Genomic DNA, 5876 nt, shown 5'->3' on the forward strand with positions numbered 1-5876 from the left:
GAGTTCCCGCGCTTGTCCGTGTCCCGGGTGTCCCGGGTGTCCCGGGTGGAGAGGCGGGGCTGAAGCACGACAGACGAGACGCCCGGTCCGAGAGCCGGCAGCGCTCCGAGCAGGAACCCCGAGGAGCCGCTACTGGCCGTCCTCGCCGCAGCAGCCGGGCCCACGCGCAGCGGATTCTCGTGCGGGGCCGAGGCGACCGCGCACCCGCGCGCCCACAGTCCGAGACCGCAACCGGCTCCCGCCGCGCGCACCCGGCGCCCAGCGCACCCGGCCGAAGCGCGCTGCTCTGCTCGCGGGGCGGGACCTCGGCGCGAAGGTCACGTTCGGGACCCGGGTCCACCCCGCGCGTCCGCGGCGGGTCCGCAGAAGAAATCCTCCTCGCGCGCGGAGCCTCGGCGTGGAAACCCCCGGCGCGCTCGCCGCCCTGCGCCCCCGCCCCGAAACTAAGCGAGATACGAACCCGTCCCCAAACCTTCCAGTTCAGAGTTTACGTGGGTGAATCGCGTTTCTCCCGGAGCCGGGAGGGACCAAAGCCGCTCCGGATTCGCTTGGTGCGCGAGCACAGGCAAGGGCTGCGGGCGCGAGGGGGGCGCAGAGTTCACGGCGGAGAGGTCGTGCGCACACCCAGCCGCCTGCAAGGGTTGGGGAGCAAGACGAGTAATTTTCGGATCCTGCGGTAACGGGCTGGGACCGGAAGCAAGAAAGCTATTTCCCAGCAAGGGGACAAAAGGAATGGAGATGCTGGGGATCGAACCCGGGACCTCATGCATGCTAAGCATGCGCTCTACCACTGAGCTACATCCCCACTACGCATGCAGAGGTTTCCTAAACTGTCTTCATGAAATGGAGCAAATTTATCCCCCTCCCTTTTTTTTTTCATATTTTAAACAAATCTGTCTTGTTCCTTGGTAAAGGGGAACTCGGATTTCCCCCTTTCCTCTAGAAACCCGCCGGCAAGGCCCTCTAGCCCGCAGACTGCCGGCATTCAGGACCCGCGGAGGACACCCCGGGGTGGGCAATCTCAGTAAGACACACTCCCGCACCCTCACTGAGTGCTCTTCTCGCTTCTCAAAAGGCCTGTGGGTCAAAGGAAAGATCCTCCCAGGAAAGAGAAAAGCGGTTTCCCCAGGACCGTCTGTAACTATGGAACACAGCAAAGTGTCCCCCAATCCTCCTCCGCATTTCCGCACCGCGTTCCCGGGCTCCAGAACCCGCGGTGACCTTTTCTTAGAAAACGAGGAGGCGGCGGCGGGAATTGTCACAAAAACAATCTTTCGCTGTCAACTTGGAGGGCTAAAGGGGAGAGATGCCGGGCTGCGGCCTGCGGCCTTCTGACCCTCGTTTTACCCAAAAATGCAAATCAAACCCAGAGAACAGAAATCCTCAGACCCCGCTCCGATGCTTTGGAACAAAGGGCCCGGAAAGAAGTGAGAAAGAGTTGCTTGTAAGATCCAGGAGAAACATCGGCCTCCGCGGTGCCTTATTCGCTGCGCAGGGAGCGGTGCTCCCGCCGTCGGGCCCCCTCCTCCGCAAGGGCTGCCGAGCGAGGATGTAAGCCTGCCTAGCGCTCGGGGCCGTGCCCGGGCACGGCGACCTGTGAGCCAGGCTGCAGGGATGGAGGGGATGCCAAGGAGAAAGGAGGGGAAGCTGAGGCTGCCGCGCGCAGAGGCGCGGACGTGCGTGTGGCTCCGGGCCGCGGCTCCGGGGGGCGCGCTGGGGGGACCCCGAGGGGACCCGGCCGCAGAGGCCGGCGCGACCCGAGCACTCCGGCATAGCTCGTCCTTCCGCCTTGCCCAGACAGCCTACAGGTCGTTCCTGCAGTAGGGACGGGGGCCACACAGTCTGCGGAAATCACGCGTTGTCTGAAATAATTACGGCTTATCCCTTTCTTTTCGCCAGTGATTGCTGCGGTGGAAGGTGCGGGACCCTCTGGTGGTGACCGACTAGCCAGGCTGCCTAAAGACTTCAGGTTTTTGTCAGGAGAAGACAACCACACGTCTTCGCTTAGCCTTCCAAGTTGATTTTCAAAGAATATGGTTTCTGATAGTAGTCTGGTAGCTTGAGAGAAACAGATAAAGATTATTTTTGTAAATAATGATTATTTACCAAAGAGAAATTTTTTTTAAGGCTTGCTGTGAATATTAGTTATCTACTGCTGAGTAATACTCCAAATTTTAATGGGTTAGGAACATAAATGTTTATTATCTTGCAGATCGTGTGGGCCAGGAACCCCAGAGCAGCTTGGCTGGGTTCTGGCCCCACGTGTCTTGTGAAGTAGAACTCAGGCGTCTACAGGGCAGGCGCCCTCTGAGGTCTGACTGCAAGATCTGCTTTCAAGATGTTGGGAGGAGGCCTCAGTCCCTCCTCATCTATGTCTCCCTGACTGATTTAAGTGCGAGGGAACTGCCCAAGGGTGTGTAATCAGGAGGTAAGGATCTCAGCGGGCCTTCTTGAAGGTTAGCTAAGACACTATGTTATCCTTAATCGTACTTTCAGTGCTGACTACAGCACCTGGCATAAGGAAGTATTTGAATTTTTTAAGAGTAAATGAGTGAATGGGTAGAGAGAGATGCTTGTATACATGAATAAACAGAATATTTTCTGTTAGGAGATTTTAAATGAAAAGGCAACCTACTAAAATGGGAAAAAATATTTGCAAATCATGTATCTGGTTAGCTGATAAGGGGTTAATATCTGAAATATATAAAGAACTCATACAACTCAATAGCAAAATCGAATAATCCAATTTAAAAATGGGCAGAGGAACTGAACATTTTTCCAAAGATATACAAATGACCAACAGATATGTGAAAAAGTGTTCACCATCACTCATCATCAGAGAAATAGAAATAAAAACCACAATGAGATATCACCTCGCACCTGTTCCAATGGCTATCAGCAAAAAGACAAGATTGTAGGCGAGGATGTGGAGAAAAGGGAACCCTTCTGCCCTGTTGGTGGGAATGACATTCGCGCAGCCACTAGGGAAAATATAGAGGTTCCTCAAAAATTCATTAAAAACAGAACTACTATGTGATCCAGCAATTCTACTTCTGGGTGTGTATTGACGTGGGAAGAATGTTACGGTTCGAAGCCAACAGCCAAGAAAATTCTGGAGATGTCTTTGGTGCAAGAAGGTGGTTTTATTAAAGCACAGGGACAGGACCCCTGGGCAGAAAAGAGCTGCACCGGGGTCATGAGCAGTGGCCCATTGTATACTTTCAAGTTGGGAGGGGGTAGGGACAGCACAGGCCTCCAAGGTATTTTGGAAACAAGGTTTCCAGGATCCTGAGGGGGGCTAGCTATTGTTAGGAAAGTTCATTTATTACTGTTTAGTAAAAACTCAAGTCATGTGACCCTTCAGATGTGTATCCGTGGGTCATCTGCTTGGGGGATGGTTGCCAACATGTATCTTGGGCAGTAGAGATAAAGGAAGTTTCCAAAGGAATTTCTATATATTAAAATAAGACTCACAGGATCCTGGGGTTAAGGTTGCCTTTTGCCCTTAGCAAAGTGTCCACATCCAGGCAGCCCAGAGGAAGGTCACTGCCTGTTTTAAGGACTTGTGAATGGGCTATAAGTAGTAAGGAAATTTAATTTTTCTTTTGCTTTGGTTTCCCACATCACGTATATCTGTGATGTTGTGATTTTTAACAGGAAGTATCTATTTTGTTTTCATCCTCTTGCTGGTACAGAGCTCCTAAAACCCACAGAATTTCCTAAATCATTACAGCAACAAAGGTGTCTTTTATTATGTTAATGGTGACTGCACCTCAGGTTGGGGGCTGGTTGCCAGGAGAACCAGCCCCAGGATTAAAGGTTGGAACTTTCAGTCCTACCTCTCTGACCTTCGAGGGGAAAAGGACTGGAGCTTGAATCAATTGTCAATGGGCAATGATTTAATCAATCGTGCCTATGTAGTCATGCCTAGGCATGGAGACTTCTCCACATAAAAACCCCAAAGAGAACGTGGAGTGCTTCTGGGTTTGTGATCACGTACAGATTTGGTGTGAGTGGTGCACTTGGAGAGCACGGAAACTCCATGCCCTTTTCCTGAGCATCTCTTCCATCTGGCTGTTTCTGAGTTATATCCTTCTAATCTGTAAGTAAAATGTTTTTTTTTTTTTTCCTCTGAGTAATGTGAGCTGTTCTAGCAAATTAATCAAACCCAAGGAGGGTGGGTCATGGAAACCTCTGATTTCTAGCCAGTCAGTGAGAAGTACAGGTAATGAATCGGACATGTGCTGGTGTCTGAAGCAGGGGCAGCGAGTGGGAGGGGAAGCCGTTCTTTGCTGGATGGAGCCCTTATCTATGGGATCTGATTCTGTCTCCAGGTAGTGTCAGAATTCAGCCGAATGATAAGACACTTGGCTGATATACGGAGCATTGCTTATTGGTGTGGGAAAATTCCCTGCACACACACAGTGGAATTTGGTGACTAGAACCACCTTTTAAGATTCAAAGGAAATTAAAACAGATATTGAAGAGGTATCTATACTCCCATGTTCACTGTAGCATTAATCACAGTAGCAATACATGGAAACAACCTAAGTGTCCATCAACAGATAAACGGATGAAGAAGATGTGGTCCATATATTCAATGCAGTATTATTACCCAGCCACGAGAAGGAAGGAAATGCTGCCTTTTGTGACAACATTCGTGGACCTTTAGGTGTTATGCTAAGTGAAGTAAGTCAGACAGAGGAAGACAAATCCTACATGGTATCACTTCTATGGGGAATCAGGAGGGGAAAAAAAAGTCAAACTCATAAAAACAGAGGAGAAAAGTGGTTGCCAGAGGCTGGAAAGTGGGGGAAATAGAGAGGTTGATAAAAGGTACAAACTTTCACCTCTAAGATGAGTAGGGTCTGAGGATCTCATGTAAAACATGGGGACTGTAGTTGTTAACACTGGACTGTGTAACTGACATCTGCTAAGAGAGTAGAACTTACATGTCCACACACACAAGATAAATAAGGAAAACAATGGATGGGGGCGCCTGGGTGGCTCAGTCAGTTAAGCATCCAACTCTTGATTTTGGCTCAGGTCATGATCTCAGGGTCCCGAGAGTGAGCTCCCTGCTCAGTGGGGAGTCTGCTGGAGTTCTATCCCTCTCCCTCTGCCCCTCCTCCTGCTTGTGCACGCTCTCTCTAAAATAAATAAATTTTTAAAAAGGTGATGGATGCATTAACTAGATGGGGAAATCCTTTCCCAACATGTATGTGCACGTGTGTGTGCGTGTGTGTGTGTGCGCGTGCGTGTGTATGTGTGTGCGTGTGTGTGCATGTGTATGTGTATGTGTGTGCATGTGTATGTGTGTGTGCGCGTGTATGTGTGTGTATGTGTGTGTATCAAATCACCCAGTGTGCACTATAAATACCTTACGATTTTATGTTAATTATACCTTTTGTGATCTATCCCTGACCCACACTACTTGCCCAAAAAACATTTTCTGGCAGAACTTCCTGAGATATGTAGAAATTGCCAAGGAAGAGGCCTTAGTAGCCAATAGTTCTAAGGAAACAAAAGAATGTAGGAACAGCCGCTATGGGACCAGGAGATCACCCAGTCCTATCACAGACTGCCAAAACTCCCAGTGCTGATTCAGAAGTAAAGACTGCCCAAAGCACTTTCTTGAGTCACCTTTGCAGGACCTAACGCTCTTTGGGCCTCAGATACACTAGATCAACTCCAGAGAACTGATGCTGACCCCTGCTGGCCCTGGGACTTTGACCTGGACTCTGTCACCTGAAGATGACTTTTGCCCCAGTTCCATGCCGAATTCCCCATTGCAAAAGCCCCTTCGTGAATATGTATGCACGCTTAGGTTAAAACTTCCCAGTTTTGTTGTTGAGGAGACACTGCTTTGGGAAATA

At 50.0% G+C, this 5876-nt stretch overlaps 1 non-coding gene across 1 annotated transcript; it reads right to left on the reverse strand.

Annotated features, from left to right (window-relative positions):
• Positions 1-733: 733 nt before the first annotated feature.
• TRNAA-AGC lies at positions 734-805 on the reverse strand. The gene has a single exon. It is a non-coding gene; the product is annotated as a tRNA-Ala (tRNA).
• Between the last annotated feature and the right edge of the window lie 5071 nt (positions 806-5876).

This window comes from Phoca vitulina, unplaced genomic scaffold (assembly GCF_004348235.1).
Source record: "Phoca vitulina isolate PV1807 unplaced genomic scaffold, GSC_HSeal_1.0 scaffold123, whole genome shotgun sequence".
In the NCBI taxonomy this organism is placed as follows: domain Eukaryota; kingdom Metazoa; phylum Chordata; class Mammalia; order Carnivora; family Phocidae; genus Phoca; species Phoca vitulina.